This window comes from Myotis davidii, unplaced genomic scaffold, assembly GCF_000327345.1.
Source record: "Myotis davidii unplaced genomic scaffold, ASM32734v1 scaffold135, whole genome shotgun sequence".
In the NCBI taxonomy this organism is placed as follows: Eukaryota; Metazoa; Chordata; class Mammalia; order Chiroptera; family Vespertilionidae; genus Myotis; species Myotis davidii.
Genome location: NW_006289813.1, coordinates 9,936,399 through 9,945,570, shown reverse-complemented (window position 1 = coordinate 9,945,570; position 9,172 = coordinate 9,936,399).

Here is a 9,172-nt window from a genome sequence, read left to right as displayed (position 1 = left end):
AGGGCCAGGTGGGCAGTTCTGGGGAGAGGGGTTACAACTCTATTAAATGGATGCCCAGACCTGCTTGGGCACTAACTGCTGAAGGCAATGTGACGTGTGTGATGCCCTCTGCTCATCAACTGAGAGTGTATCAGCCACAGGTGCTTTTCCAAGCTCCAGGCCCTTTCCCCCTCCCAACACTGACATAAAAGGAGCCTGCGCACTCAGCATAGGGGTACAGGAAGGCTCGAGCCAGCAGCAGGGATGTGTGGCAGACATAGTGATGCTATTCAGATGCCCCATGAGGACTAGTGGAACTTTCCTGGTTATTGAGTCCTGCCCAGACAGCCTCAGCCTTTGGGCCTCCATCTGCCTGAGAGAGCACTTAAACTTCACCTAAAGTAAGCCCTCTGGTGACTCCATCATAGAATGTATTGAAAAGACAAAAACCAGGCCCTTGCCCCATCCCTGTGAGTACCCTTCTGAGCTCCCCTGATGCTGGCTTCCTGCTCCTGCAAAGATGTTCACATCCATCTTCATCTCAGTGTAAGTTGTCCTGCATGAGGTTCAAAGCATAATTCCACCATCTATAAACTGTGTCCCCTGGGCAAGTTGCTTAACCTCTTCTCACTGCAGTTTCCTCATCTGTAGAATGGGAATAACAATGGTGCCTACTTCTTAAGATGGCCATGATGATGCACGACAGTGCTTGTTACTCCTCCCGCCATCCAGGAATTGAACTGCTAAAATATATTAGTTACCACTGCATACAAGATTGTGTGGGGGCCTGAGCCAGTTATTGGTGTAAAGGGCAGGCTTTCCTCCCATTTCTGACATGGACACTTCATGCCCTTTCTTATAAACCACAGTGAAGTGTGTGTGTGTGTGTGTGTGTGTGTGTGTGTGTGTGTGTGTGTGGTGTTTTTGTTGTTGTTGTTGTTGATGTTGTTGTTTTATTTCTGTCAAGTGACACCATTGAGAGCTCATAATAGTAGGAATAGGGTAGTATGAGTTAGATTTTTAAAAATCCCTCCCAGGCTACCAGTAGAGAGACAAGGGGGCGGGGAGGTGTTAAAGGTTTTCACAGTGATCTGAGTAAGAAATGGTGGATGCGACCAGGGCCAGAGTGGTAGATGGGGTGGGGAAAGGTCAGAAGTGGTGGGATTCGGGGGTGATGTTGGATGTAGAGACAACAGGGCTTACTGACCTACAGGCTGTGGAGTGAAGGAAAGAGAAAGGTTGAAGATAGCCCCTAGGTTCCTGCACACCTGGGGGAGCAGCAGTCTGGTTTCTTTCACAGGGGACTAGTATGGGGCAACTCTGAGATGAAGGAGATCAAGGACTTCTCATGGACACTTTAGTTAGACACTCCACCTGGAGACCTGCAGGGGGAGTGAGTGAGACCCAGGCAACGGGGCACATATCTGGGCTCATCTGCACATCAATGCTATTTAAAGTCATTAAGTGGATGAGATCATGTAGGGAGAGTAGAACTAGAGACAGGAGATGGTCCATGAAATGCCCCAGAATCAGTATCCAGGAAGGCCAATAGAAATGCCTACAAGGAGATGGCCAGTGTGTGGGAAAGGGTAGGGGAAGTAAGCCATCCTGGGAGCCAAGTTGGAAAGCGCTTTCCAGCTCCCAGGACTCGGGAGGTAAGCTCTGCCAAATGTGCAGAGAGGCAGAAGGGAACGGAAGCAAAGGGACAATGAACTATCCTGTTTGCACAATGGAGGTGATGGTGAGCTCGGTGAGAGCTGGGTAGGTGCAAGATAATGACTACAGCCTCATTGGAGGGAACTTGGAAGAGAATGGATGGTGGCAAAGTAGACACTGAGTTAGAGAAGTTTTTGAATATGTTTTGAACGAGGACACAGTTAAATGGGGACATGAAATTAAGACAGCAGGGCATTTGTTTGTTCATTTTAGAAGGGAGATATTAGAGTATTATGTTCGTATGCAGATGAAAATGACACACAGAGAGAAAAAATAAACATAATGTAGGAAAGAAAAGCTGTGCATAGCAAAGTCAGTTGAGTCTTTAAAGGAAGGAAGGACACAGGGTCCCCAGCAGTGAGGGGATCTGGTCTCAGGCAGGGACACTTCCTCCCCTTCCCCCCATCACAGGAAAGGGTAGATCAGTGGTAACTAATGAAGGGGTCTCAGGCTCAGACAAGGAGGTTCTTGTCTGATTAGGGGGAAGTGGGAGTTTTGAGGCTTTAAGAGTGAGACATGTGAAGTTGCTGCATTCATGGGAGAGCAAATCCAGAAGGTATAAAGACTGGAGACTGTACTTCCATTTCAACAATGGCTCACCATGGCCAACCAAGGGCTTTAAAGGGCTCCCCATAGGAGCACTGTTCTTCAGTGTGTCCTTTCTTGCCCCACATCCTTCAGTGGGTAAGATGGCTAGAAGGAAAACGTGGATGGACACTATGACTAACACCTCAGCCTCTCTGCCCACCTGCCCACCTGCCCCAGAGACACTCCTTCCCTCCTAAAGACAGAGTCCTCTTGCTACCTCAAACCTTACAGAACAAGATGCTTGCCTTTGTGGTCTGCATGACAAGCTCCACATGACATGGGTCAGTGTGACCCCAAGAGAGTAATTTCCCTGCAATCTCATGAGAGTTGTTATCCATCCTTGATGCACACCCACAATGGTGTGAGAGTGGATCTGAACATGACCCCCTCGTGCTCGCCCTGCACCTCCTGCATGGACTGGAATGTGTCCGCATAGGAATTGTGCCTGGTTTTAAAGGACATTCTGGGTATAAATCTCAATCTCAGAAAAATCCTGTGCAATTATGTTTGTAGCTTGAAGGGGAATTTATTCCAGAAATATTTTCAATATTACATTTTTTTCTGATTATAGAACTCCTCTTTCTCATTAAAAAATGATGGCCCAGCCCTAGCTGGTTTGGTTCAGTAGATAGAGCATTGGCTTGCATTCTCTCTCACCATTGATATTTCTCTCTGTGTGTGTCTTTCTCTCTCCCTTCCTCTCTGAAATCAATAAAAATATATTTTTAAAAAAATGATGGCCCAGCCAGCATTGCTCAGTGGTTGAGTGTCAACCTATGGACCAAGAGGTCATGGTTTAATCCCTGGTCAGGGCACAAGCCCTGGTTGTGGGTTCAACTCCCAATGGGTATTATACAGGAGGCAGCCAGCCAATGATTCTCTCTCATCATTAATGTTTTAACTCTCCCTCTCCCTTCCTCTCTGAAATAAATAAATGAATATATATATTTAAATGTTAGATGGGTGTTTAAATGTATTGTGGTAGTCATATGGGGTGGGGACCAGAGAGCCTTTCCAAGGGCTTCCCAAGGAGGGAAAGGCAACTGGTCAGCCTTGCATCTTTGTGCGTCTTCACAACCCCAGTGTGAAGTGTGAGTTAGCCCTGGTTTCATTCATAGCCTTGACCTGGTGTTTTCTTGCAACTGATTTAAAAGACATCAGCTCCTGCAAGCTCCTTGGTGGGAAATTAGGCAAAACTTTGAGAAGAAAACAGGAGAGAAAGAATTATGCCAAGAGAGACCTAGGAAGGAAAGCAGACCCCAAATGGCAGCTTTTCCCTCTTTCCTCAGCAAAATCAACAGACCCTCTGTTTCTTTGCTCCTCAGTGCCTGGCCTGCCATTGAGTTTCATGTGGTGCCTGTGAGTTGACATCAGGACAGAGAGTGGCCAGTCTGCAGGTGAACCCGGGTCACATACACGTCTGGTGAAAACTGCATCGTAGGTGGTAGTGGCCATTGCTTTCATGGCTCCTCCTGATCCAGGCCAACCCCAGAGCCCTCACTACAGGGGAATGGTTCCCATGGTTACATTCCTACCCTGTTGATGCTCCTCAGCCTTCCAGAAAACAGACCATGGGTGGAGACGTCCCTTCTCATCCTGGGTAGTTTATACATGAGCTGTGTTATCTCCTTTTGTTCTCCTGCTCAGAGACTGTGGAACAGGATAAAACTCCATGGCATGGAATTACAGTGTGAGGCAGGCACTGCTCTCTGAGGAGCCTGTCCCACGTGGGTCATAAGGTTTCCAGAGGCTGCCTCACACTTCAAAGTTCCTTTCAGTCCCCGTCCAAAAAACAAGACGTCAAGACAGATTTATTTTGATTTGGTAACATTCCTGTTTGATGTACATGCCAGTTGTAAGGAAATTTGCATCGCCACCTTTTTGCAATGATTAATTACGACAATAATTGTAACTGGACACAGTAATTGGGAATCAGGTAGAATTTAGGGGCCTTTGACTCCCTGTGAGCTAAACACCCTTATTGGAGATGATCCCAAGGGTAAAGTCCAAATACCACCTCACTCTTACCACTCTGGGCTAAAGCCAAGCACAAAGGCCTGGCGCAGGTTGGTGTGGAGAGGACTTGTTCCTTCTCTCTTTGCTGTACTTCAAAATGCCCGCCAGCCATTACCAAGTGGGTCGGTCCTCAGAGCAGAAAGGACAGCAGCCCAAGAGACATGAGTTTGGATGAACACAGAGCATTCATTCTCCAACAGGGACATCTCAAAACTCTGTAGAGAGCTGGTGTCTGGAATATAGACAGTGATGAAGCAAGCAAGGTCGTGAACTGAGAAGCCCCTGGGAGTGGCCACCTGTGCGCCCTCAAAGGCTGGTGCAGATCAAGCTTGCCAAGTTAGAGGGCATAGGAGACACTAACTGGATGGACACAGTGTATCCTCAGAAGGTCCTTTGGAGGAAATACATTTTACTTTGTGGCTTAATGTTATTTGCCACTGATGAAAGCCTATGCTGGAATCAGGGAGCCTCAACCACCCAAGCTTGGGTGTTTGGGGAATCCTCCCATGACAGAAAGTTGGTCTCTAACCTAATCCCCATTGTAATAGATCACATTTGTGTCCACAAAGTTATTCACCCTTCAACTGATCCTTAGGGTCAAAGAAACATTGCCACGATGGAACCATCGGCCTGCCCCCAAGTAAGATTACACAAACATCCTTATATGATTGACATAACATTTCCATCTATGAAAAAGATCATCTGTCTATCTGAATTGGGAACTGGCTCGTCTTCCATTGGCTATGGTGCATTATTAAAAATAGACTCGTAAAACTTTAATATTTATTTCATGTTCTGTTATTAGGACACACATCTTGGACACATCACCGGAGACAAGAAAGAAATAAATTATTGTAGTTATTTTGTAGTGACCTGAATTTAGCATCAGATGTGAAAGTCATGACATGAAGTTTTGGTAGAGAGATAAAAGCTGGACCACATGCCGCACGATATCCGCGGCAGATGTGATCTTCAGAGGGGCGATGGCATTTCCTCCAAACGGGTGGATGTGCTCCTCCAACGTGGATGTTAACATGATTAGCAATGAAAGTATGCTTTGTTCCCTTGCCTTCACATGGTCTCAATATTGGCAGTTATCGCTTACTTGTATTTTTTAAATCAAACATGATCCCGTCCCATGGACAGATGCTGCCTCGGTGCCATTTAGAGCTCAACCATACAGACATACAGACGGCAGTTCATAAATTTCCAGGTCCATGTGCTAAAAATAAGTGCAGTGGGGTCTATGCTTTTCCTTTTTACTTAATCCAACTATATACCTATGCATCCGTGCATTCCTATGCATACATTGAATAACTGACTTTCTCTGTTGGTTCCTATGGTTTTCGGCCCTAGGACGATTTTTCTTAGCGCCCACACCCCCTACGCATAGCTGTCTACCCCCAGATACCCATTAACTGACTGCAAACACAACTTTATTGAGAAATGACTGCAAGTTTATTAAGCAACTGGATTTACAGGCAATAACATAATCAATATAACATTAATATAGCACATAATTAAATAAGATTCTGACAAGGTCCTGCCTATATCCTGAAATATACAGAAGTTAATTGTTTTCACCGATGGCATTAACCGGGGGAATTTGAGACTAATCTTGGAAGAACAGAATCCCTGGTTGTTCTTATTTTTAAAGTATTTCATGGATGTGAAGAGGAAGCCATCCCCACACCCACAGGAATGTTTATCAGCAGGAGCCCCTGAAAACCTCTCTCTCCCAGGCCCTGGGGGACGGCAGTCCCTTGGCTGACTGATGCTCTCAGGATGGATGAAAGGGCAAAATGCAAGTAACAAATTACATGTAATGTGTTTCTCACCAGTAGAAAGCGGGCCGACCACCGCAGGCTCTTGGACAGCTACCACAGAATGGGGCCCATCTGCTCCAACATGGAAGCACACGGACTGCTGGAGTGAAACCAACGGTGTTGTCTCCAGTCATGTGTTCACGTTTAAAATCAGGGAAATCCCTCAGAATGCTCTGCAATGGGCCCAGAAAGCAAAATACTAAGAGAAGGAAGCATGTGAAGTGAAGTGGAAAGAAGCATGGCGTTTGAAAGATAAACACTGTGGATGGGAATGTCCTAGAGAAGGAGGCCATTTATTTGCTGCCTCCACACACCTCTCACTTAGCTCCACGTGGCTCCCCAGGGAGCTCATTGCCTCTGTAATTTCAGTCACTTGGAACTCACTGCTCTCACATTCTGTTCCCCTCATTACCACCTCTCCTGCCACCAAAATGAAGTGTTTATGCTAAAGCCAGTGTTGTTCTCAAATACAGGAGTGTACAAAACCATCTGAAAACCACTTAGCACAAAGTACAACTAGACATGATGAGGAAACTGAGGTGGTGTCATCACTCGTACCCAGGATCCCTTCCATGGCACCGACTGGTTGCTCTGCAGAAAGGCCCCACCTGAGAAGGTCTGAGTCTCAGAGGAAAAGCAAAGCACCGGAGGCCTCGGAACACATATAGATACCAAGCCCGGGACTGATCGACACAAAGCAGTTGCTATGAGCTGGACTGATTTCAGAAGCTCGTGTGAAGTCTGTCTGAGAATGCCCTGGAGGCTCAGGATTTCAGGAACAAGAAGCTGCTCACATGCATTGGGCATAGAGATGATGTTGTCTGAATCTGGACCACAGTGATGGTGAGTCAGCATCATAACAGCAAAGTCAACCAGGCCAGGAAGCACCGGGAGGCCGGGAGGCTGAGATGACACTCTGGCCCAATTCTAACTGAAATGATGACTGCCTGATGGATCATGCCAATCACAGGGGATGAAGGCTGACCCAGGACAAGAGGAGTAGGTGGGTCTACTTGAGGCAGAAGCTGAATCTGCAGTGTGTGGGCCAAGCCCTGGAGACCAGGAGGCGGCCGCTGACTCTGCGGCTACAACCACTTCACATCTCCCTGGCTTCCACTTCTCTGGTCAATGCAGGTATCTCCACCTCCAGAAGTCCTGTGGGATATGCTGACACAGGGCCTCGGGTGTCCTTGTGCAAGGTCACATGCTTACACTGATTGGACCTTCTTCCTTCTCAGCATCCTTGGACAGAGATTTGTGGGTCCTGAGAATGTTCACTTGACCTTGTGGGATTCATTCTCCTACCTTTAAACTGAGGCTTTTGGACCAGGAGTCAATGAATATGAGTCAGAAAGTTTGGGATATGAAACTTTGCCAGGTAAACACAGCTCACTCTGATAAATAGGGGTGTGGGCTAAAACTACGGGGTGGGCAGCTACACTGACCACATTAGCAATGCTGACCCTTCCCTCCTGTTCTGCGCCTTCCCCAGGCCACCACGGGCATGCACGTGCGCGCGCGTGCACACACACACACACACACACACACACACCGTAAACATCACACACTTCATTTCAGTAAATTGTAAGTACTTAAAATTGAGGTACCATTTAGAATTTCAGTAGATCTCTCACATCACAGCACAAAATTTACAGTCCTGGGTGGATAGGCTGTACCACCACCTCTTCCGAGTCCATGGTCTGCACTCACTGGCTCCCACGAAGCCTTGGAAACAGCCTGGGCACATTCAGGATGCTCTGCTGGTGTGACAGGAGCCACAGGAGGTTCGGGAGAGAGAGGCAAAGAGACGGGGGTGGGGCGTGTGGGGGGACCTGGAGGACAGAGGATCCTTAGCCTTAGTGGAAGGGAGACCTGGGAACCAGGAAGCTGGAAGGGATTGCACCGTTTTCAGAACCATGAACACCCTGCTGCAAATGGCTGTGTCTGTGAAAAACAAGTGACTTCTTCCCCACAGACAGAATGTGGGACATGACATGCCAGCTTGGCCTATTTAGGCATAAAAAGACATCAGTAAGAACAAAATAGCATTGCCTACTGATGCCAGAAAAATTACAACCAGATTTTGAAGACAGTGGCTTTGGGATGGACCAGCTCCATTCCCAGGGATTAGTGGAGGGTCTGAGGGTAATGGAGGTTGATCATGGAACAGGAAGCTCTTCCAGATGGAGGCACACATCATGGGCAGTTTCCAAAGAGCCCTAAAACACGGGAAGGGTGGGAAGAGCCAGAACCTTCTCCGGTTATAGTGGAGGGGATGCATTCAGGCAGCACAGTGGGTGGTGAGAAACCTAGGCTTTAAGTTGCTTCATCACCCGAGTCTCTTCACTCTTAAAATTTAGTAGATACTAACTCTAACCTCACTGCCTCATCTGGGGTTTAAGTCTTCTACTGCATGTAAACTGTAAGTAGCACCTGGCACCCAACAATTGCTCGTTAAATGTCAGGAATTCTGTTTATCTTCATTCAGATTGAAGATAATAGTTTGTACACATGAGTTCTGATACCCCAAGTTCACCGCTGTCTCCTCTGCTTGCCTATGTTTGTGTATCTGGCTGACAGGCACACCCAGGAAGGCATTTGGAAGTCATCTCAAAGCTGCACAATGGTAGCCTAGGTTTTAATTACCCATCATATGAATTGCTTCTACCATAGCACTTGGCCCCAGCACTGATCTCTGGCTTACCAAAATGGGAACTACATCAGCGAAATTCTATCCACCAGTGGAATTTCGAGGGAGCATTTGTGTCTATCTGAATGATGATGACCATCACCCCCAAATCAGAGGTCAGCAGTTACTGCCATCTTCCCTGGCAGTTCATCACCTCTTCTTCCAAGATTAACATGTTCCTAACATGAAAAAGACATTTTTACCAGCTTGATACTTCCTGAAATGCGTGAGTTAAAGACGTGCAACGTGGGATGTCAGGTTAAGGGGCATGTGACACTCAGGATACGTACCGTTTGGCTGCTGGCTGCTGCCTGTTGGCGGGAAGAGAGAGCAGAGAGATTTCTGAAGCCTCAGAGGC